Here is a 26553-nt window from a genome sequence, read left to right as displayed (position 1 = left end):
TGGCATCAAAATTGCAAAACGACCATTTACAGTTGGGTTCGACACCAACCAGGGCCCAGAACAAAGCTAAAAAGAGGTAAAATAACCTATAATCCTAAAGCTAACCTAATAGCCTAAACACAAATATTTAGAAAACCCATAATTTCACAAGTAAAAGCAAATGAAAAACAGATTTGGTGGGGAGAACTTATTCGAGAGATAGCATCGGTAGGTACTTAGACAAGTTTGAACGTGCATGTATTGCGTTCGATTTGCCCAAAAATACCAATATTTCCTCCAACCTGTCGGAATCGAAGGCGAAGAATTTTGGGATTGAGAAGGGGGTTCTACAAATGAGAGTTCTTAGGCTCTAAATTGAAAATTTTGAAATGCAAAAGTGAGGGAATGGAGGAAAACCTTCGAATATATACCAACAGGAGCGGGAAAACTTTGTTGATCACCTAGAGAGTAGGTACTCTAGCACGATCCAATGGTTACACTTATCAAGCCACAAATCATACTCGAAAAGGTGAAAGGACGTCTCAGGTGGGTGTAGAATAGACGTCTTGGGCACGAAAAAGACCCCCCATTAAATGCCATCGATTGATGGACCTAGCAGTAGGACGTCGACATGTGGAATCACCTTTTTTGAAATATTAGGTCTCGAGGATGCCTAACCATCTTGGCTCGAGTACATCCTTCGAAAATAATTCCTCTCAATTAAAGTCTCCACTGCTCAAGGACTAGCGAAAACATGGGGGCAAATGTTGTCAGTGTTTTCACGATGTTACACGTGGCACACATTAAGAGGAATTAGGATTCCATGGAAGCTAATTAAGTCCCCTGGAGCTTGCTTTAGGCTCCATGGGAGGTAAGCCCAACCTTCAATTATAGTTCACCACTATTGAAGGAGTATGTCCTCGTGGAAATGTTACTTCCTGAGAACCATGGTCCAGGATAATGCTCCAAGGCTTACTACAAGACTGTCTCCTCTATTCATTTCCTCCAGGTCTGGGAGAAGCCTCCTCCGGATATGGAGAAGGGTCTCCAGGTGTCAAGCATAGTGACCCCGGACCATAAGCAACCATCTGACAATTACTGTGACATAGATCGTGGTGTCGATCGCGTACTAACGACAAGCAGGATGTCTTACGATGACACCTAACATGGGAAAATGTGCTTATACCTTCCTGACACTATCAGGAGCGTGTTTCCCAATAAAGCAGTGGGTTGGAATACCATATATTGGGTCCATTGAGATATACAGGGGCCCACCAACTCATTTATCTAAAGAATTACCATTTATTGTGTATTTAAGCTCCCATTTAGGGAGAATAATTGTAATTAGCCCTCATTAGGGAATTAATTGTCATAGCCATCTATAAATAGGGCTATGGCACACTTTGTAAAGGATCTTGAATTCCATTTCTTACTTTCAAAGCACGCCTATACACTGCCTGAAAACCTCCATAAGAGCTTGACATTTGCAAGTTCTTAGCATCCTAAATACAAATGACTCGTGGACTGGGTTGATTGACAACCAGAACCACGTAAAAATATGTGTCTCAATCTCTAATTCTTTAAGAATTAAGTTTATTAGTTGTTAGCGAAAAAATTAGTCAACATCTTCAATAAGTCAGTTTGTGATCTAAAATATTATCATATTATTATTATTTTAAAAATCATAGACAATGTTTTGGTATAATTTTTATTTTAATATGTTTATGTCATTCTTTTATATATAATATTATTTATTTATTTAAAAAATTATGGTAATCATAAAAACATAATAAAATTATGAGTTTTTTCTTAAATACACATTATACATATATTTTTAACATTTTTATGTTCCATAATTTTTTTTCTTTCAATTTTACTAATTAAAGTTTTAAAAGATTCAATTTTAAAGTTTCATAATTACAAAAATACGGTTTTATAACAAGCAACTAGAAAACAACTAAGAATAAACTAGGAAACAACTCTAGAGCAACTAACAATATCTACCCAAAATAAACTAAAAAAAATAACTGAAAAATAATTTGAAAACAACACGAAAAATAATACACATTAGAACAACTAAACATAAAAAAAAACCTAAAAATAACTAAAAGCAACTTGAAAACAATACAAATATGGAAAAAGACAAACATAAAAATGTAAGAATTTACCTGAAATAGTGAAATTGAAAAAAACTTTGTTAAAACGAAAAAAAGTAACATTTTATAAACAAAATCAAGTATTTGTTTTTGTAAAATTTACATAAAAATAATTAATAAAATTTTCAAATAAAACTAAACAAACGTGCATTACACGTTTCTTGCACCTAGTATTATATATTTATGTTAAAAAAATTTATTAGATTTAAAATGTCTCTTGAGATGCTTTAAAAAAAGAATAATTAAAATAAAATTAACTCTAAATATTAAGTTTATAATTTTATATTTATTTAATATAAATTCATAGTGAACTTTGTAATATAATACAAAATATTTAATTTAACACCATCAAAATATTATAGTCAAATATCTAAATTAATTTTTTTATTTATTGTTTATATTATACATATTCATATATTTTTTTATTAGATTTACAAGTACTTCATAAAAATGAATAATTAAATTATAATTACCTAAAAATATTAAGTTTACAATTTTATATTTATTTAATTGAAATTCATAAAATGTTTTTTAAGATAATATAAAGTATAAAATTTAAATTTAAATTTAAAATATATTATATATCATATAAATTATAATATAAAAAATACCATATGCTAATAAAATTTAAACAAATTATAACACATGCCTGTGCTAAACCCTTAGCAACAAAATTAAATGTATCATGTCGCCAGTTATGCATTTATTAAATAGCTCATTTTTTTCTTTTGTCAAAAAAAAAAAAGATCATTTTTTTATATGAAAAACACATTATTTAAAAATATATCATATGTGAATTAGCTAAATATTTATTGCATGTAATTGTATATCGACACAACATCACTAAGTATTTCACTCCTATAATAAAGCTAAAGTGTTCATTTATTTCCTTCGCTGATCAAAGAAATATTACTTTTTCCGGATAACTTTTTTTTATCTCGTTCTTATTATGCCATAATTTTAAATATATAATATATACTAGATACAAGACTTGGTTTTATTTAAAGAAATTATTAATATTTTATTAAATTTATATTATTATCATAAAAATTTTAAATAAATAAAAAATATTATATATAAAAAAATAACATAAGGTATTAAATAAAAAAATAAAACTAAACATTATTTATAATTTTTAAAATATATATATATAATATCATAACTTTTTTAAATATAAAAGATAATTTTTTAATAAAAATTGAGATTATGTATTATATATTATTATGATAATATTTTATAATATTTCAATTCATATTAGTAAAAATTAAGATTACATATTATTATCATAATACTATTTTATAATATTTAAATTTATATTAATATAATTATTAAATATCTAATTTTGTATTATATATTATTATATTAATAATATTTTATCATATTTGAATTTAAATTCATATTAATATAATTATTATATATGTAGTTTTATATTAAATATTATTATAATAATAATATTTTATAATATTTGAATTTATATTCATATAATTAATAAATATTAATTTTTTAGTTAATTTTAAAAATATATTCTGTTAAATATTCATAATATTTTATTAAATAAACCAAAAAAAATTATTATTTACACACTTTTTACATATAATAGATTTAATAAACAATTTACAGTTTTAGAATAGATTATTTTTTGAAAAAAGGATCGTGAATGAAAAAGGTCCACTGATTTTATTTATTTTTTAAATATTATTTAATCTTCAATTATTTGAAGACGTACAATGAGAGCTGCCGCAAATGAGCAAGTGGTTTCTTTTTCACATTAAAACACAAGTATTTTATTAGTTTACCACACGACAAAGAATTCGATGCTCCAAAAGAAAAAGTGCAATTTTTTGTGGAAAAAAAAAACAAAAGAATTAATGTACAATTATATTACGTGAATCACATTCTAACTAATTGGTTGTGGCCAGCAGTTGGGGCATCTTTATTTCCATTTTTTTTACCATTGCAAGTTCCGTGTTTTATCCTAATTAGCATTTTAGCATATTGGAATAACAAATATATCCTTTTTCTTTAAGGAGAATTCTGGCGTCCCTCACAGAACCGAGTCCCATAATGTAGGTCCCATTATTATTCTAAATGTCAAAATATGATAATTGCAAACAATTTATATATGTATCATTTTGACCTTTGGTAACCAGTAATGTGAATCGAGTGAGAAAAGTTTGTTTAGGTGGCTATGAAATGTAAGAGTAATACTGTAAATGAATGTGCACAGTAGTGTACATAAGAGGATAATATAGTAAATTTTGTTGAAATATTGAGCTATTTACGAAATTGGGTACGTAATAGCTTTGCTGCTACTAAGCGATTAATTATAGAATATACGAAACATTATTATAGTGAAACGTAACAAAACTTGATACTATTTGACTTGTTTTTATATGATTTTTCTATTAAGTTTCATTATATAAATAAGCACATTCTAATAGAGAGAAAAATATTTAAAATACCCTTCTAATTAATTTTTTATATTTTTTATTTTTCTATTTTAATTTTTCTTTGAGAACTAGAGTAGGTGAAAGTGAGAGTGAGATTTGTTATTTGTTAATTAAAAGCTCGACAAGTTGAAGATCATTCAAATGAGAGACCAAGTTATTATCAATTGCAAAGTGACAAATTATTTGCTTCTTATGTCTTTGTCTGAGGTAAACCAACATATGAAAAAATAATGATAAGACATATTTAGGTAGAATGTTTGAACATGGTATATTTACATGCAATATTCAAAATTCAATATATCTCATCAGTTTGGGGATGCAGTGTGTCCCCAGCAACAAACTCATGAGTTACTCCTTCTAATCGAATCAAACTACAATCAGCACTCTTCTTCACCTTCTTCGACTCCCTCCACCTTCTCATCTTCACCACATCCTCCCACTACTCTGCGTTCACATACACGCTTGCCATGATCGAATACACACCGCCATCGTCCGGTTTCAGCTGCATCACACGCTCTGTTGCTTTTTTAGCAACACCAACATTCCCATGAAGCTTGCAACCTGATAGTAGCCCACCCCACACGAACACATCACCCTCATTGGCATCTTCCTGATCATCTCCATTGCTTCGTCTATCAGACCAGCCCTCCCCAGCAAATTAGCCATGCACCCATAATGTTTTTGCTATTGACAAACAATGTACATAGATTCCATCTTATTGAAGAGCTTTCTCGCTTCATCTACTAGACTTTCATGGTTGCAACCCACCAACACTCTTAGAAAGCTAACCCCATCTGGCATAACTCTGGCTCTATCATTCTAAAGAAATAGTTTAGTGATTGCTTGCCAAGACCGTGCATGGAAAACCCAACGAGCATTGCATTCCATGTACACAAGTTCTTGTCCAAACTCGAGTCAAATATCTTTTTAGCAATCTCTATACAGCCACAATAGGAATACAACTCGACTAATCATGTAACGCCCTGGTTACCCCAGAACAGTTACGGTGAACCAGAAATTTGACCCGCTACCCGAGTCCTTTGGTTAAAAACGTGCTCTAAATGTGATTAACAGGTTAAGGTAGAAAACTAATAAAAGGAATGGATATCTTTCATTACTAACTGCTCTGCAGAGCTAATCAAAACTTACAAGTTGTTCTCAGTACAAAAATGGTCATTACTGTTTCAAATTTACAACCCCGCCGACCTAAGCAGCAAAAATAGGGTGAACCCCCTAGTTCCTCTGAGAACACCTTGGCCGTGGTGGTCAAGCGACCGCATATGTACACATCACCACCTAAGCTCTCCATTCAAGGTTGGGTGAGCTTTTCTTTCCCTTTACCTGCACCACATAGCACCCATGAGCCAGGGCCCAGCAAGAAAAGCATAATAAAAAATGATATAATATCAACAATGATCATAATAATCATTCAGGACCATCAGTCCGAACAAATAGGTGACAGTCGCAAAATTCACAAAAAGTGGGGACAGCCCTCTATAGCCATGTGACGATAGGGCCACTCGGGCTTAACTGATAAGAGAATCTTTCATAAGTTTGAACAGGATAGGTGTATGGTGAGTAGTCACCAACATAACCCTCCTCATGACCATAGAGTCATAACCCTGGAACAGCGTTCCCTAGCCATGTGACAAACAGTCACCGGGGCCATATGCCCTGGCTCTGAATAACTGTTCTTAGACCAGACAAGTGCTTATAAGTTCATCGACCTTAGGGACGGTCCAGCAGTAATACCCCATATGAGTCATTCAACGCTGATATCGATTAGATCTCATCTTCATTCGACCCTGCGTTCAAGACGCTCATGCCATTTCTGACTCTTAGGTCAGTGTCCCTGACTAGTCAGTACATATACAAATAATCAACATTCACTAGCATATAATATGCAACCCATGTCCACATTTATCAATCAACATGCCTCACTAGCCAACATGCATGTCATATATACGCAGGGTGCAGTTTTCTTACCTCCTGTTCGAGCGAGAATTAACAATAAGAACGACCCTTGAGAACGATCAACCTTTTGGTCCTTTAGCGGTTACCTGGTCATAACCAATTATGGGATTCCATCAATAAAATGAATAATAAAGGGTTCCCAAACCAAAACCTAGCCTCCGAGACATCAAACAGTACTAAACCGGGTAGTAGGATCGACCTTGAGGCCTAAGGCTAGCATCCCCGAGCCAAAAAAACCATTTCTGCCCAAAAAGCCACTAAGGGTCGCGACCCTCCTTGGCCATGCTGCGGCCCGCCCCTCAAACAGAGGCGGCCTACTTCAGCACTCTTCAAGGGCCGCAGCCCTCCCTGGCCATGCCGCGGCCCAACCTCCAGTTCAGCCAAAATCCCTGTTTTTCTTCCCTTGCGATTTCTCTTGGAACCAACCTTTCAAACCAAGCTTAAACACCACTCAAACCTCCAATACAACCCCTAAAATTGATCTATTACACTCCCTCATCAAAACCCAAGTGAAATCCCAACCAAAACTTCCATCAAGTCCAACTATCCACAACAAAATCACAAGCTGTAAACTAACACCAAAACAAAGCATATCAGAAAACTAATGCCTGGAAACTTACCTCAAACTCAGGTTGTGATGCTCTTCAATGGTGGAACACTCTCCCAAACTTCCAAGGTCTACTTCCCAAGCTTGAATCTTCAACAAGAGCTCAAAAATCACAAAGGAAATGGAGGAAGGAGAAGGTACGGGTAAGCTCAAGAACTTGCTCTGTTTTTCTCTCTACTTCACAGCATAAAGGAATTTATATTTATCCTAGGGGTAAAAAGACCATTATACCCCTAGGTCAATTATGGGTTTCTAAAGGCTCCTAAGGGAAAATCTGTCCTTTCCAACCTATCTCATTAATCATAATTAGCGCTCTCCAATTCCCGCTATTCTCAATAATCCCAAACACCAATAATTCATAACCCGTTACCCTTTTACTCCCGGCAACGCTCTAATCTTTAAAATCACCCCGAGACCCAACCCGAGCCTCTAACTTAAACCCGTTATGACCAGACCGCTAACTAGTAATACAGGATCGTCTCATGCCGAATAGCTTGAACAAACCCACATTATAATGTGGTCTCAACACATATCATTGACATGCATGCAATTATACAATTATACCCTCAACGGGCCAAATTACCATCACACCCCTATAAATAAAATGTGGACTCACATGCATGCATTTAACATCATATTATAATATAATTCACATATACATGCATAATATCATTTAATGGCTTAATTAAGCAAGTATGGCCCTCCCGGCCTACTAATCCCGCCATTAAACCACATCGGAGAAATCGGGGCATTACATCCATCCCCTCCTTACAGAAATTTCATCCTCGAAATTTACCTGAACTGCTCGGGATACTAATTCTGCATGTCTGACTCCAGCTCCCAGGTCGCTTCCTCGACCTTGCTGTTCCTCCACAGTACCTTAACCAAAGGTATCGTCTTATTCCTGAGGACCTTATCCTTTTTGTCAAGTATCTGGACAGGCTGTTCCTCATAGGAGAGATCTGCCTCAAGCTCCAGATCTTCATAGCTCAGAATATGATTAACATCAGGCACATACCTCTGAAGAGCTGAGACATGAAATACATTATGCACGACCGACAACGCCGGAGGCAAAGCCAACCTGTAAGCCACCTAACCTAACCTCTCCAGGATCTCAAATGGACCTACATATCTGGGGCTCAGCTTGCCTTTCTTCCCAAACCTTCTCACCCCTTTCCACGGTGAGACTCTAAGGAAGACATAGTCTCCTACCTGGAACTCCACGTTCCTGCGTTTGGGATCCGCATAGCTCTTCTGTCTACTCTGAGAAGTAAGCATTCTAGCTCTAATCTTCTCAATGGCCTCATTGGTCCTCTGAACTGCCTCAAGACCTAAGTATCTCCTTTCACCTGTCTCATCCCAATGAATGGGAGATCTACATTTCCTACCATACAACATCTCATAAGGTGCAACTCCAATGGTAGACTGATAACTGTTGTTGTAGGAGAATTCTATCAAAGGCAGATACTTACTCCAAGATCCATTAAAGTCCAACACACATGCTCTCAGCATGTCTTCCAATATCTGGATCGTCCTCTCAGATTGCCCATCTGTCTGAGGATGATAAGCGGTACTAAACTTCAACTGTGTCCCCATGGCCTTTTGCAAACTCCCCCAGAAGTTGGAAGTAAAAGTAGGGTCCCGATCTGACATGATCGACCTAGGCGCACCATGGAGTCGCACGATCTCTCTCAAATAGAGATCTGCATACTGGTCAACTGTATATGTAGTCCTCACTGGTAGAAAGTAAGCTGACTTGGTGTAGCGATCCACTATCACCCAAATAGAATCATGTTGATCAACAGTCCTGGGTAAGCCCACCACAAAATCCATTGTGATGTCTTCCCATTTCCATTCCGGAATATCCATAGGCTGCAGTAACCCTGCCGGCCTCTGATGCTCAGCCTTGACCTGCTGACATGTCAAGCACTTAGCCACATACTCTACTACATCTCTCTTCATCCCTGGCCACCAATACAACGATCTCACATCCTGATACATCTTCGTGGTGCCTGGATGCAAAGAGTAACGTGTAGTATGAGATTCATCCAGAATCTCTCGCCTCAATGCAGTGTCTAACGAAACACATATCCGCCCCTTGTATCTCAACAAGCCTAACTCAGACACTGTATAATCTCTGGATGCTCCAACCAGAACATCCTCTCTAATCTTGATCAGCTGTGGATCACTCAGCTGACCCTCTTTAATTCTCTCTAACAGCATAGACTGTAGTGTAATGTTAGTCAACTGGCCCACCTGTAACTCTATACCAGCTCTGGTCATATCATCTGCTAACTCCCTGGCCATCAGCCTCATACCATGAATCTGTCCCGGACCCTTCCGGCTCAAAGCATCAGCTACCACGTTGGCTTTTCCTGGATGATACAGGATCTCACAATCATAATCTTTTACTAACTCCAGCCAACGCCTTTGCCTCATATTCAGATCTTTCTGGGTGAAGAAGTACTTTAGGCTCTTGTCGTCTGTATAAATTTCACACTTTTCTCCATAGAGATAGTGCCTCCATATCTTCAGAGCAAAGACCACAGCTGCTAACTCTAAATCATGAGTAGGATACCTCTTTTCATACTCCTTCAACTGACGAGAAGCATAGGCAATTACCTTCTCTGATTGCATCAAAACACATCCCAAACCCCGTTGAGAAGCATCACAATAAACCACAAACTTCTCCTAATCTGTTGGAAGACTCAGGATCGGAGCTGTAATCAATCTCTGCTTCAGTTCCTGGAAGTTGTTCTCACATTTATCTGACCACACAAATTTCTGATTCTTGCGTGTCAGCTCAGTCAATGCACCGGCTATCTTTGAGAAACCTTCCACGAAACGTCTGTAATACCCTGCCAATCCAATGAAACTTCTAACCTCAGAAGCATTATTTGGCCTTGGTCAATCTCTGACCGCTTCGATCTTCGCTGGATCCACTTTAATCCCCTCCTTACTGACAATATGCCCAAGAAAGGACACCTGAGACAACCCGAACTCACACTTCTTGAATTTAGCAAACAGTCTGTGTTCCCTCAGTCTCTGTAGAACAAACCTTAAGTGATACTCATGTTCCGACTCTGACTGAGAATATACCAGAATGTCATCAATAAAGACGATCACAAACTGGTCCAAATAATCCTTGAACACTCTGTTCATCAAATCTATAAACGCAACAGGGGCATTAGTCAATCCAAATGACATAACTAGAAACTCATAATGCCCATACCTGGTATGGAATGCAGTCTTAGGTATATCTCCCTCCTTGACCCTCAACTAATGATAACCAGAATGAAGGTCGATCTTAGAGAATACTTTCTTGCCTTGCAACTGATCGAACATGTCATCTATCCTTGGCAAAGGATACTTATTCTTAATTGACAGTTTATTTAGTTCCCTGTAATCAATACACATTCTCAGAGAACCATCCTTCTTCTTTACAAACAGAACTGGCGCACCCCAAGGTGAAAAGCTAGGTTCGATAAAACCCAAATCCAACAGTTCTTGCAACTGCACTTTTAATTCTTTCAGCTCAGCTGGGGCAATTCTGTAAGGTGTTCTAGACACTGGCTCCGTCCCTGGTGCCAGTTCTATGACGAACTCAATTTCTCTATGCGGTGGCAATCCAGGAAAATCTTCTGGAAACACATCCAGAAACTCACAAACTAACCTGGTATCTTCTGGTCTCACTGGCACGACCTGAGTGGTATCAACCACACTGGCTAAGAATCTAATGCAACCTCCTTGCAATAAATCCCTAGCACTCAATGTAGAAATCATAGGAATATGAAGTCCATGCACAGCACCAACAAACACAAAAGGATCCTCACCTTCAGGCTCAAAGGTGACCATCTTCCTTCTGCAATCAATGGTTGCCCCATACTTTGCCAACAAGTCCATACCCAGTATCATATCAAAGTCAGTCATAACCAACTTTATTAAATCCACTGACAACTCTCTGCCCTCCACTGTCACTGGCAAAGATCTGACCCACCTCCTGGATACCACTAACTCTCCAGTGGGTAATAAAGTACCAAACCCCACAGCATAAAAATCACAAGGTCTACACAGTCTATCAATAACACTACTAGCAACAAAAGAATGTGTAGCACCAGAATCAATTAACACATTATATGGGGTTCCAGCACTAAGAAGCTGACCTGTAACAACTGAGGGAGAAGCCTCAACTTCTGCTTGAGTCAACGCGAACACTCGAGCTGTGCCCGAGCTGTCCGCCTTTCTGGGTTCTTCTTTTCTTGCCTTAGGGCAATCCTTTTTAAGATGACCCACTGCTCCACAAGAGAAGCAGGCCTTTGCCCTACATTCTCCCAAGTGACGCCTCTTGCATCTGGGGCACTCAGGATAAGACTTCCAGGCTTCACTTCTTCCTGGATGACCCAAAGAAATACCACGGGGCCTCCTGTCAGGACCTGGAACTGGGAAGGTGTCAGGAACCTTCCTCTTCTGATCACTAGGGCCAACACCCCTACCAGAACCCACAAATGGAGGACCTGGCCTCCTGAAATCCTTTCTGGCTGCACTGTCACGCCAGATCTTGATCTCTGCACTCTCAGCTGTGAGTGCCTTCTCAGCCACCTGTGCATAGGTAGTAACCCCTGCCACAGTGGTGATACGTACATCATGGGCTAACCTGGGCTGTAGCCCCTGAAAGAATCTCTCTTTTCTGGTCCCATCAGTGGGCACCAGCTCCTTGGAAAACTTTGCCAAACGATCGAACTTCAAGGCGTACTCAGTGAGTGATAAGTTCCCCTGAAGTAGCCTAATGAACTCCTCGGCCTTCGCCGCTCTAATAGCATCATTATAATATTTTTCATTAAATAGAGTTTGAAACTCTTCCTAAGTCAAAGCATTAACATTCTTGGTATGGGTAATCACTTCCCACCAAATCCGGGCATCCTCCCGAAACATATAGGTTGCACAGGCCACCCTCTCATTACCAGATACCGTCATAAAGTCAAAGATAGTGGTAATCATGCTCATCCATTGTTCAGCCTTGGCAGGATCTGCACTGCCCTCAAATACTGGAGGTTGTTGCTTCCTGAACCTTTCATAGAGAGGCTCCCATTTATTCCCAACCTCAGGCAGCTGCCCAGTTGCTGGCACCGACACAGGAGGTGCCTCTGATCCACTAGCCACTGTAGGCACTTCCTGCTGCTTCAGGAGACGTAGCTCTTCTCCCTGTTTTAATATAGTAACCTGCAGATCACTGACTATCTATTGCCAGTTAACAGGTGCTGGCTGTGGAATCTGTGACTGGTCATTCTCCTGACCCTGGCTGTTATTATTATTCTGGCCCTGATCACTCTGGCCAGCTGTAGTATCTGTCTGCTCTGGATTCATAATTCTGTCACTGACACCTTGGTGAAATAATGATCAATACCGCCAGTCAGGTAGTAATAACTAAACCTCTTATCGCCTTACGGTCCAAGATCAAACAGACAATTATCACATTCCACAGTCATACACATATATAGGCAGATACATGTTTATAGCATTCAACACTCAGCATGTATCACATTATGATTCACAATCAATCATACTTATAAGTATGTTCCAGCAATTCCCAGTAGTAATAAGCACACAGTTGCTGAGGATACAATATTTTAGGGCACGTGTTTAACATAGTGCTTCATGCATACAGGTAAAGCATATATGCTGTATTTAAGCAGTCATGCACATAACTACATAAATAGTTACCAAACCATGAGTCGAGCTTGACTTCAGTGATGTGTGTACATGCCCAGCCAGTCTACAGGAACCCTAACATTGGCATGCTCTGATACCAAGTTGTAACGCCCTGGTTACCCCATAACAGTTACGGTGAACTGGAAATTTGACCTGCTACCCGAGTCCTTTGGTTAAAAACGTGCTCTAAATGTGATTAATAGGTTAAGGTAGAAAACTAATAAAAGGAATGGATATCTTTCATTACTAACTGCTCTACAGAGCTAATCAAAACATTTACAAGTTGTTCTCAGTACAAAAATGGTCATTACTGTTTCAAATTTACAACCCCGCCGACCTAAGCAGCAAAAATAGGGTGAACCCCCTAGTTCCTCTGAGAACACCTTGGCCGTGGTGGTCAAGCGACCGCATATGTACACATCACCACCTAAGCTCTCCATTCAAGGTTGGGTGAGCTTTTCTTTCCCTTTACCTGCACCACATAGCACCCATGAGCCAGGGCCCAGCAAGAAAAGCATAATAAAACATGATATAATATCAACAATGATCATAATAATCATTCAGGACCATCAGTCCGAACAAATAGGTGACAGTCGCAAAAGTCACAAAAGTGGGTACAGCCCCCTATAGCCATGTGACGATAGGGCCACTCGGGTTTAACAGATAAGAGAACCTTTCATAAGTTTGAACAGGATAGGTGTATGGTGAATAGTCACCAACATAACCCTCCTCATGACCATAGAGTCATAACCCTGGAACATCGTTCCCTAGCCATGTGACATATAGTCACTGGGGCCATATGCCCTGGCTCTGAATAACTGGTCTTAGACCAGACAAGCGCTTATAAGTTCATCGACCTTAGGGTTGGTCCAGCAGTAATACCCCATATGAGTCATTCAATGCTGATATCGATTAGATCTAATCTTCTTTCGGCCCTACGTTCAAGACGCTCATGCCGTTTCTGACTCTTAGGTCAGTGTCCCTAACTAGTCAGTACATATACAAATAATCAACATTCACTAGCATTTAATATGCAACCCATGTACACATTTATCAATCAACATGCCTCACTAGCAAACACACATGTCATATATAAACAGGGTGCATTTTTCTTACCTCCTGTTTGAGCGAGAATTAACAATAAGAACGACCCTTGAGAACGATCAACCTTTTGGTCCTTTAGCGGTTACCTGTTCATAACCAATTATGGGATTCCATCAATAAAATGAATAATAAAGGGTTCCCAAACCAAAACCTAGCCTCCGAGACATCAAACACTACTAAACCGGGTAGTAGGATCGACCCCGAGGCCTAAGGCTAGCATCCCCGAGCCAAAAAAACCATTTCTGCCGAAAAAGCCACTAAGGCCCGCGGCCAACTTCAGCACTCTTCAAGGGCCGCGACCCTCCCTGGCCATGCAGCGGCCCAACCTCCAGTTCAGCCAAAATCCCTGTTTTTCTTCCCTTGCAATTTCTCTTGGAACCAACCTTTCAAACCAAGCTTAAACACCACTCAAACCTCCAATACAACCCATAAAATTGATCTATAACACTCCCTCATCAAAACCCAAGTGAAATCCCAACCAAAACTTCCATCAATTCCAACTATCCACAATAAAATCATAAGCTGTAAACTAACACCAAAACAGAGCATATCAGAAAAATAATGGCTGGAAACTTACCTAAAACTCAGGTTGTGATGCTCTTCAATGGTGGAACACTCTCCCAAACTTCCAAGGTCTACTTCCCAAGCTTGAATCTTCAACAAGAGCTCAAAAATCACAAAGGAAATGGAGGAAGGAGAAGGTACGGGTAAGCTCAAGAACTTGCTCTATTTTTCTCTCTACTTCATAGCATAAAGGAATTTATATTTATCCTAGGGGTAAAAAGACCATTATACCCCTAGGTCAATTATGGGTTTCTAAAGGCTCCTAAGGGCAAATCTGGCCTTTCCAAACTATCTCGTAATCATAATTAGCGCTCTTCAATTCCCGCTATTCTCAATAATCCCAAAAACCAATAATTCATAACCCGTTACCCTTTTACTCCCGACAACGCTCTAATCTTTAAAATCACCCCGAGACCCAACCCGAGCCTCGAACTTAAACCCGTTATGACCAGACTGCTAACTAGTAATCCAGGATCGTCTCATGCCGAATAGCTCGAACAAACCCACATTATAATGTGGTCTCAACACATATCATTGACATGCATGCAATTATACAATTATACCCTCAACGGGCCAAATTACCATCACACCCCTGTAATTAAAATGTGGACTCACATGCATGCATTTAACATCATATTATAATATAATTCACATATACATGCATAATATCATTTAATGGTTTAATTAAGCAAGTATGGCCCTCCTGGCCTACTAATCCCCGCCATTAAACCACATCGGAGAAATCGGGGCATTACAAATCATGTAGTAAAGAAGGAGTCTAAATGAATCACATTTGTGCTAATGTAATCGTGTATAGTATAGCCTTGTTCTAAATCCCCCAGCTGGGCACACGCAGAGAGAACCAAGACCAAGGCAATGTCATCTGGATGAATTTGTAATTCATGAATTTGATAAAAGAGTCAAATTTTCTCCTCACACTGATTACTCTGCGCATAACTGGCTAATATGGTACCCCATGAGACAGAGTTTCTCAGGTGCATTTTGTCGAACAATTTACGGGCACTCGAAATTTCACCTGCTTTGACAAACACATCAATTAGAGTGTTGTAAGAGACAACATCCCTGTGTTGAGGGTCCTCATCGAATACCTGATACGCGTCAGAGAGGCAGCAGCTGACGGGGTAGACGCGAATGATGGTGTTAGAGACAAAATAGTCTATGTTGAAGCCAAACTTGAGGAATTGGGAGTGAAGAGCTCAGGCGATAGAAATGGCGTCGATATTTCCAAGGCCTAGCTGAGCACAGACGTTGAGGACGAAGGGGAAGGTGTGAAAGTAGGGAGGGAGGGAGAGGCGGCGCATGCGGGAGAAGAGGAGGAGAAACTGTAGCAGCGAGGAGAAAAGAGAGTGGGCTCTCATGATGTTGTTGAAGGAATATTTAGATGGGTTTTGAATGAGGTTGAAGAGAGAGAGGGCCTAGCTCAATCTGCGATTGTTATTGTTGTGAGAAAGTGAAGTTGCAGAGAAGAGGAAAGTGGTGAGCAATAAGTGGGCATGAGAGGAAGAGAGGAGGCCGGTGACGATGGAGTGAGCGTGAAGTTGATGGAGTTGTTTGAGAGTAGTGCAATGATTCAGTATCACTTTGCTGACATTGTTGCTATTGTTGTAAGAAGTAGTAGCTCTGAGTAGAATGAGAACAAAATACCCTTTTATTTTTGGGGTTCCCAATCCCAGTCTTAGTCCCACCATGGTGTTTCAGTTGAAAACTCCATGAATTTTTCTTGAACTAGTTATTCTAATAAGATCACTTTAAAATCGGGATATATATTTTTGGAGCCTATATTTGGGTGTTTGGAATTAGTAAAAAATAAACAATATATATTTTTTTCGGAAAACAGTAGCTGGTTCATTTCTCAACTAAAAGGGTATCAAAGGGTATATATGTATTTTAGCATAGTTTGACCCAAAAGCCACAATCCAACCGTCCACCCTATATCCAATGGCTCAAAAATGCATGAAGGATTAAATCCTTCAAATCTAACTGAGGGACTAAAGAAGTCCCTTTTTTTTAAATAAAACATGTTAGAATGTCCCATAAAAAAATATATAAGAATATTATATTATTTATAAAAGCATGAAGTAATTCATGGCTACAAATCATAAAATTAGCAAATTTTATAGAGATATTTTTTTATTTAAAAGATGATTTTAAATTTCTTTAATTGTGATTTTTGAAATTAATATCTTTAATTAATTGGTAATGTTTGTAAATAATTTCTTATTTAGTTTGATATTCTCACGATATGTTTATAAAATGAATTTGTTTCTTGATTTTATAAAGAAAATATTATGTGCTTATTTGAATTCATTTATGGAATATTTTCTATTGATTTAGTGTTTTCCAAGATAATTAAGTACATAAAACACAATATTTGAGAAATTAATTGTTATTTCTATCTTGAGAAATTTGATTTGACTCAAGTATTAGCTGTCCCCGCAAAATTTGTGTATGTCAGATCGATATCAACTAAATTGGAAAATCTTCATTAATCAAGAATATCTTTAAATATTCTTGCTTTTATTGGAGATTCTTTCTCAGCCTTTCTGAGCACGAAACAGTCTATATAAATAGGCTTCTAAGGCCTTGAGAAAAAGTGAACTCTTAGGTGTATAGTTATGTGAGTGAATCGTAATATTTGTGAGGGTTCATAGTTTGTATTTAAGATCATTGTATTCGCGTGTTCTTGTAGTAAAATGAGTGTTTAGTTTTATGGTGAGTCTATACCACATTCATAAGTGAATAAAAGTTGTAATTTGAACACAATTCTTATAGTCTTCAGGAGAATATTTTTACAAGCCTTGCTTTAGGAGGATGCAAGCACTGACTGCCCATTGAAGGGAGTCAAAGTGGTTAGGCGTTTCAATCAAAATCAGATTAGTGAACAGAAGTACAACAAAGTTGCGAAAAATCTCAAGATGGAGTCTTGTTTTGTTTAAATCAATATTTTGTACTTGTTGTTCTTTATTAATTTGTTTTATTCTTTGGGCGTGGTCCCAAGGAGTAGGTTATCCGAAAGAGTTTCTGAACCTTACAAAATTTGTTATGTTCTTTATTTTTTTTGCACTATCTTTTATTGTGTTCATTTTTTATCGTGACAAGTTCTTATTTAGTCCCGACAGATTTAAAATCTGTTTCAACACTCAACTACCATTCCACACCTTAATTATTTGACTTGGTTTAATTAATTTGGTAATTACAAAAAAAAAAAAAAATTTCAACTTGTTATAAAAACAAAAATGTTATGGATTGTAGGCAAAGGAAAAATGGTTTATACCTTTTTAGACCCTGTGTTTTGACAAATTATTTTTTTGACCTTGTGTTTTGTAAAATGGTTCAAATAGGCCCCTAAACCTGATTTTGATGAATAAAAAATTGAATATAACAACATAGTTCTTAGGCATAATGATTATATTTTTGTTCTGAGTTGTTAGTTTGATAAATTATTTGTGATTTTAGTTCAAAAAACTTTGATCAAAATCGGGTTTAGGAGTCTATTTGAATTATTTTAGAAAACACAGGGTCCAAAAAGTAATTTGTCAAAACACATGGTACAAATAGGTAATGAGTCAAAATACATGATCTAAAAAGGCATAAACCCAAGAAAAAAATATTGATGTTAATATATATATATATATAACATTCTTACAAAGTGATTTTTATTTTCCAAATTTACGACATAATTTTTTTTTCAATTTTATGACGTGTTTTTCAAAACGATTGATGTTTCAATTTTTATAAATAAAAGCAGTTGATGTTATACCATAAATAGTTGAAATTTATTAAAAGACAATAGAATTTCCCAAAAAAAAATCATAAAATTGAAAAGAAAATGAATATTTGATGTCTTATTTTTTTTTTTTTAGAAATAGTATGTAGTATAATTTTATCATTAAAAAAATAAAAAATAAAATACCAAAAGAGCTCAACATAGAACAAATTTTTTGAGTAGATATTTATACGGAAAGATAAGTGATTGTACATGAATCATATGATGGTAATCTTGTCAATAATTTGCACCTTTTTTTTCTTCACAGAGAGGTCGTTTTATTATAATGGTTAAGATGGTTACACGTTGAGGTGCAAAATACTTAACAACTACTTCTAAATGTTGAGATTGATTAAATATAATGGTTAAGATGTTTACACAATGAGGTGCAAAACACTTAAAAGTTTTCACTTAAGGTGAAATAAAAATGCGAGATTGTGTAGAAGACATCTAAAAGTGACTTTTATGGGTCTAAAGTGATAAATGAGGTATCCACACATTCAAAAAAAGTTTGGTAGTATTTGGAGTAATTTTAGGACCATTGGAGATGTCCAAAGTCAGAGGAGGTGGCGATGCGTCGACCCTAAGTAGTGTAGCATCACTACAATGCGAAGGGCTTCAAAAGCCTCAATAGGCGATACATCGCCTGCTAGCAGGCGACGTATCACTTGGGCGATCTTTTAGGGCTGTACAATTATGTAAAATGCTCCAAATGATGTGTTTTAAATGCTCTAATCCTATTAGTTAGACTAATGACAATTCCTACACTATAAATATTAATTATTAGAGTTGTAAAGCCTTGATCACACTTTCGAACTCTCTCTCTCTCTAGCTCTCAAAGACCAAAAGTTTTCTCAAAGAAACTCATCAAGCTTTGCTTGACTTGCATGAGTTTTAAGGCAAGTTAAATCTCAAATCTCATTCTACTTAGATGAAGCTTCAAGAAATAAGGGAATACTTGGAATAGAGATTTTGGACAACAATATTCTTATTGTGTATAAGCCTTAGAAGTTTCCCATGTTTCAAGATTCAAGTTGCTCTAAATCAAAGGTTGTATCTATCTAACATAACTTTGTTTTGTGTTACTCTATTGTGTTTTCATTGTTAATATTGATGATTAAATATTTCTAAGTTCATCTTATCATCATTTAATCACTTAGTTTCTTATAATCAAGATAGTCATTTATACTATGAACATGTTTATTTGATTATCAAGATTTGCATTCATACTATGAATAAGGTTCTTGTTTAGCATTTAGGGTTTCAAATATTGAACTATTCCCATTATTAATTGTTGATTTGATAAGTGTAAAGCCATTTATTCCCAACAATCAAAATCTCTAATTCTAATTACTTTATTTTTGTGTTTTACATAATAAAAAATGAGGGAAATCTGTTCATCTTCTACAATCCTCAAATCCTTGTTTCAAGATTTGGTTTGTGTTGAACACATAACCATGAAAGATCAAAGAAAGTTCTATTTGGAAATGCTCTACATGAATGTGGATATGGATTCAAATTCTTCATCAACAAAGGATGAGACAACTCAATGGGATTACATGCCTAAGGAGATTGGTATCATTAAATTCCTTATTTCTAAATGTGTAGATTTCAAGAATTTGAATTAAATGTGTTTGCTGCCATATCTTTCTGAGTTTGAGTTTATTTCTAATATTAAGAGAGTTAATGAACAATTCAAGGGTGATTTTTATACTTGTTTTGTTTGTAAAGTTATTGATCATCATGTGAGATATGGTAATCGTAAAACTAACCATATTGAGTTTAGGGTTAAGGCAATTGATGTTGAGATCATTACAATTCTAAATTAATTTAATTTGGTCACTTTAATTGATGATGATATATTTATGACTTTGATTAAATTTAATGCATTTAATGAGGAATGCATTGTAACCCTAATTGATAATAATGCATTCGATAAGGAATGTATGATAACCCTAAAGAGAATTGACATAGTTCATTCATGTAGTGATGAGACTAATACAACCTTAAGAGAAGGTGAACATGTCAATGCCATTGATGATTAGATCATTGCAAAAGAAAGTTAAGATACTAAGGTCAATGCATTTGATGTTGAGTTCATTGCAAACATATGTAAGGATACCATGTCCAATGTATTTGATGTTGAGATCATTGCAACCTTGAGTGAAGTTAATGCAACCCAAGGAAATATGCATGAATGGTGGTATGATACTTGTGCCACCATTCATCCAACCTATGATAAAACTCTTTTCAAAACCTTTGAAAGTGCAAAGGTGGGACTTGAAGTCCAAATGGGAAATCAAAAGAGATCCAAAGTACTTAGAATGGGCTGCATTGATGTGTTCTTCACTAATGGAAAGAAAGTGACCCTAACTAATATTTTCTATATTCTCGATATGACTAGAAACATTGTGAGTGGAAGTCTATTGAGTAAATCCGTTATCAAAATGAAGTTTGAATTTGGTAAACTCACTTTGACTAAATTTGGCACTTTTGTGAGAAAGGATTATACATGTGATGGAATGATCAAACTTTGTGCTCTAGATATTGACAATAATGATATGGGACTTATATCTTGCAATGTAGTTAATTCTAATTCTATTACCTTATGGCATAATAGACTTGCTCATATATGTTATAACACAATTAAAAGACTTGTTAAATGTGGATTGATTTATTGTGATGTGAATGAGAATGATAAATGTAAATTATGTCTTAACTCTTAAATGGTAAATAAACATTTTCCATCTATTGATAGATGTTCAAACTTGCTAGATTTAATACATAGTGATTTATGTGAATTGAATGACATGTTGACTAGAGGAAGAAATAGATACTTCATGACTTTTATAGATGATTTCTCTAGGTACAATTTTGTGTATTTTCTTAAGAGTAAGTATGAGGCATTTAATGCATTTAAAATCTATAAAACTGAAGTAGAAAATCAATTGGAAGGGAAAATAAAGACTCTTAGAAGTGATAGAGGTGGTGAATACTTTTTCAAATGATTTCAATGTGTTTTGTGAACAAGATGTCATTATACATGAATGCACTGCATCATACACTCAACAACAAAATGGAATATATGAAAGAAAGAATATGACTTATCTTGAGATGATTAACTCTATTCTTTTGCATGCTAAATTGTGTTATAATTTTTGGGGTGAAGCTTTGCTTGTTGCGTGTCATATATTGAATCAAATTCCTATGAAAAAGAATAATATGTTTCCATATGAGTTATGGAGAGGAAAGAAGCCTAACCTAGACTATCTTAAAGTGTGTGGGTGCCTTGCTTATTGCAAGAGTATGAAGCCTAAAAGTACCATGTTGGGTCCAAGGGCCGTAAAATGTGCATTTGTTGGCTATGCCTCAAATAGCAAGGCCTATAGGCTACTATAATTGGAGTCTAATATGATAATTGAATCAAGAGAAATGGAGTTCTTTGAGAATATGTTATATTGCGATAGAAATTCTCAAGAACCCTCAAGTGTTGGAGAATCTCTTAAAGAGAAAGATCCAAAGGTTGATGAGCAACCTATATTCCATCGGAGAAGCTAAAAGATTAAAGAGTTGGGATCAATTGAGAAATGTTCTCAATTAGAGATACTCTATGGTAAACTTGAAGAAGTCACATGGAAATTCCTACAATTCTTCAAGTTGAGGATGATAAAAAAATATACCAAAAAGCAAAATCTTTGGGAGAGTCCACTTTTTGGAAGGAGGCATTAAATGGATTCAATTATGTAAAAACACACATGGGAATTGGTAGACCTTCCACAAGGTTCAAAACTAATTGAGTGCAAGTGGGTATCTCGAAGGAAATATCACATCGATGGAGCATACAAACCTTCAAAGCTAGATGAGTAGCTAATGGGTTTAAATAAAAGGAAGGATTCGATTATTTTGATACATATGCACCAGTTGCCAAGACAACTACATTAAGAGTTTTATTTACCTTATCATCAATATATAACCTTTATGTTCATCAAATGGATGTCAAAACGACATTCCTAAATGGAGATCTACATGAGGAGATTTATATTTAACAGCCAGAGGGTTTTGTTCTAAGGGGAAATAAACATAAAGTGTGTAGGCTTGTTAAATAATTATATGGTTTAAAACAAGCATCAAAACAATGGCATGAGAAGTTTGATAAAGCCATAATTTCGGATGGGTTTAGACACAATAATGCAGACAAATGCTTATAATCTTAAACTTGTGATGACTACATCATCTTGGTGTGTCTATATGTTCATGATATTTTGATTTTGAGTAATGAGATGAAATGAATAATAGAAAGGAAGAGGTTTCTTTCTTCCACTCTTAAGATGAAGGACCTTGGAGAGGTTGATACCATCTTGTTTATAAAAGTGAAAAGAAATATAGTGGGATTATGCGTTAAGTCAAGAAAACTATGATGAGAAAGTGCTTGATAGTCATTTCAAAATCAAAGAAGCATATACACCATTTGATTCAAGCATAAAGTTTGAAAAGAATAATGGTAGAGCAGTGGCTAAACTTGAGTGTGCAAGTGCATTAGGGAGTCTAATGTACGCCGCTCATTGTACAAGCATGGATATTGCATATGTAGTTAGTAAACTAAGTATGTTTACTAGCAATATAAGTATGGAACATTAGAAATAAATTGAGAGAGTTCTAGGGTACCTTAACAGGATCAAGCAGCCGGGCCTCCAATATTCAAAGTTCCCAAAGGTACTTGAAGGATATTCCGGTGCAAGTTGGATATTGAGTGTGGGAGATAATCTCTCCACAAGTGGTTGAGTGTTTATGCTCGGAGGAGGAGAGGTTTCTTGCGGTTCTAAGAAACAAACATGTATTTTACACTCAACAATGGAGGCCGATTTTATAGCTTTATCTGTAACCGACAACGAGGTTGTGTGGCTTAGAGATCTCTTGTTGGATATCTTAATCTTCGCAGATGAGGTATTGACAATCTCAATATATTTTGATAGTCAAGCCACACTAGCTATAGCTTATAATGGCATATATAATGGAAAGTCTTATAATGGTATAAGACATGAATATGTGAGACAATTGATTCGAGGAGGAATCATATCAATCTCGTATGGTAAGACGAGTTAGAACTTTCAAATCCATTTACAAAACCTCTTGCAAAGAGGTTAGTAAGTTCCACTTCAAAAGGGATGGGACTAAAAATCCTAGAATAATATATTCACCAATGATGGCAGCAAAACTCCAAACTTGTGAACATCAAGGACAAGAGTTCAATGGGTAAGAACAAGTTATTGGGTGAATAATTTCAACACTAACAAAGTCTTGAGTTCCATCCAAGGATGGTTAGTGTTGGTTGCTATCGAGTGAGGGTTAAGCATAGGGCATTTAATGAAGTTCACTTTTGTGCAACAAGCATCTCTGTGTTTTTCGAATACGCGTTCGGCCCCTGTGTTTTGTTAAATAACAATTCAGATCCCGTGTTTTACAAAATGGATTAAAATAGTATCCCAGACCCGATTTGGTCAAAATAATTTCAATTATAAGATTAATTGTTGAGTCCTTAGCGATGCGATAGTTTCAGAGAAGCGGAGAAAGTGGTCGAAGAGCTGAAAATGAAAGATTATATTTGAATTTTTTTTGACCAAAATTGGGTATAAGATACTATTTTGATCCATTTTATAAAACACAGGGTCTGAATTGTCATTTAACAAAACACAGGGGCCGATCGCGTATTAAAAAAAACACAGGGGCTAAACTAGTATTTTTCCTCGATTTAATCACTACATACAATTCAATCCTCTATTAATGGTTCATAATTAAAGTAGGAATTAAATACCATTTATCCTCTTTAATTATATCTTGTTTCCTCAAGTACCATTAACTTTACTAGTGAAGGTTAATTCATAAACTGATTTATGAATTTTAGCTTAATAACCTTGTAGTTCCAAAAGCCAACCCTTAAGATAACCATTATTCAATTCCTCTCAGAAAGGTATAGATTACATGTCTGTATATTATGTTCTCAGCCATCTACATCAATGAGTTCCCAAAACAAAAGTTTTCAGGTTGGTCATTCCGAAAAACCAAAACGAGTGAATCAAAGAACTCATATGACATAAATAAGAGTTCATATAACTTTAGGATTAAGATCAATTTGTATATAATCATCTTGTTGATATGTTAAATTAATACATATAAAGTAAATGATATTATTATGTATTAATAATATATCGGGTCCCGTTTATATATAACCACTTTATACATAGTACCTCCACTAAGATGTCCTACTACATCAATAATCTGAATCTGGATTACATGTATTCATAATACTAGTGAACTGTACTTATAGTATTTAATCCAAAAATTCCATATAACTTTGTTTTACTGCGAACTATTCAAATTTGTTCCCTACAATCTTAATCCTCTCGTACCAATACAAGATTGCAGTCACAATAACGAATTTGGAAATTGTCTTATATTCATATAATGTTATTCTAATAATAATAATAAACAATAAATATAAGCTAAAATTCATTTCAATTATTTATTTCATAAAACATTATTCAATAGATATGCTTTAAAAAGAAATAATCCCAACAACATTCCACTTGCCCTAAAGCAAATGAGGCATCTTCCTGAAACCCATATTGCTAACATGATCTTTAAAATACTTGGTAGACAAAGTCTTAGGAAAAGGATTGGCAAGGTTATGTCTTGAAGCTATCTTCATAACTGCTACATTTCCTCTGTGAACAGTATCCCTGATCAAGTGGTATTCCCTCTCGATATGCTTTCCTTTCTTGTGACTCCTTGGTTCCTTCGAGTTAGCTACCGCCCTACTGTTATCACTGTACAAGACTGGTGTCTTATCCATCTCTAGAACTACTTCCAGATCATAATAGAACTTTTTTAGCCACACAACCTCTTTAGTTTCTTCACAAGCCGCTATGTATTCAGCTTCCACGGTAGAATTTGCGATACTAGTTTTTTTAATACTAAGACAGACCACAGCTCCTTCACCAAGTGTGAACACTGATCCAGAAGTTTAGTTCTGACTATCTCTGTATGATTGATATTCAGAATCAGTGTATCCAGTGAGGTTCAGGTCACCCTGTGAATATGCAAGTATATATTCTCTAGTTTTCCTAAGATACTTGAGAATATTCTTTACTGCAACCCATTACTCAATCCAGGATTGGATTGATAATGACTGACTATCCCTACTGCATAACAAATGTCAGGTCTTGCACACAACATGGTATACATTAGGCTGCCTACCACAGAGGCGCAGGGATACTGTCTCATATCCTCTTCTTCTTGAGGTGTCTTAGGACACTGCTCTTTAGAAAGGACAATTCAATGACTGGTTGACATATCACTCTTCTTGGAATTTTGAATACCAAATCGCTCCAGTACCTTATCTATAAGTAGCTTGAGACAGAGCCAAAACTTTGTTTTGTTGATCCTAAAGTATCTAGATGCCTAGAACATAGTTTTCATCTCCCAAATCTTTCATTTTTAATTGCTCGGCTAGCCATTTCTTTACTTTTTTCAATGTTCCTACATCATTTCCAGTAAGTAAAATATCATCTATGTAAATAATAAGGAATACCACAATGTCATCTTTGATTTGTTTGTAGATACAAGGTTCATCAACGCTTTGTTCAAAACCATATGTTTTGATTGTGTCATCAATTCTTAGATTCCAATATCTAGAAGCTTATTTTAGTCCATAAATGGACTTAAGAAGCTTGCAAACCTTTTTCTCTTGACCTTTTATTTTGAACCCTTCTGGTTGAGACATATAAATGGTCCCGTCAAGATAGCCATTCAGAAATGCTGTCTTAATGTCCATTTGCCATATCTCATAATCCATGCAAGAAGTTATGGACAAGAGTATGAGAATGGATTTAAGCATGGCCACAATAGACAAGGTTTCTTCATAATCAACCCCTTGTCTTTGAGTGTAATCCTTGGCTACAAGCCTAGCCTTGAAACTTTCAACTTTCCCATCTGCTCTTCTTTTCTTCTTGAATATCCATTTGCAACCAATATGAATAACATTTTCAGGAAGATCTTCAAGAGTCCAGACGAAATTGGAATAAATCGATACCATTTCCAAGTTCATGGCATCTTGCCATTTTTCTTTGTCAGAATCTTACATTGCATTTCTGTGTTTTTCTAACTAGAACTTATGGCTTTTTCTGGTCATTTTTCATTGCAAGCAATTGGTGATCTATTTACTTG

General features: G+C 36.0%; 1 pseudogene; it reads right to left on the bottom strand.

Moving 5' to 3' along the window:
- Window positions 1-4829: 4829 nt before the first annotated feature.
- Window positions 4830-25180, bottom strand: LOC133825032 (pentatricopeptide repeat-containing protein At5g61800-like; annotated as a pseudogene).
- Between the last annotated feature and the right edge of the window lie 1373 nt (window positions 25181-26553).

This window comes from Humulus lupulus, chromosome 3 (genome assembly GCF_963169125.1).
Source record: "Humulus lupulus chromosome 3, drHumLupu1.1, whole genome shotgun sequence".
NCBI lineage: Eukaryota > Viridiplantae > Streptophyta > Magnoliopsida > Rosales > Cannabaceae > Humulus > Humulus lupulus.
The sequence above is the reverse complement of the archived record's forward strand: the minus strand, read 5'-3'. Positions and strand labels throughout refer to the sequence as shown.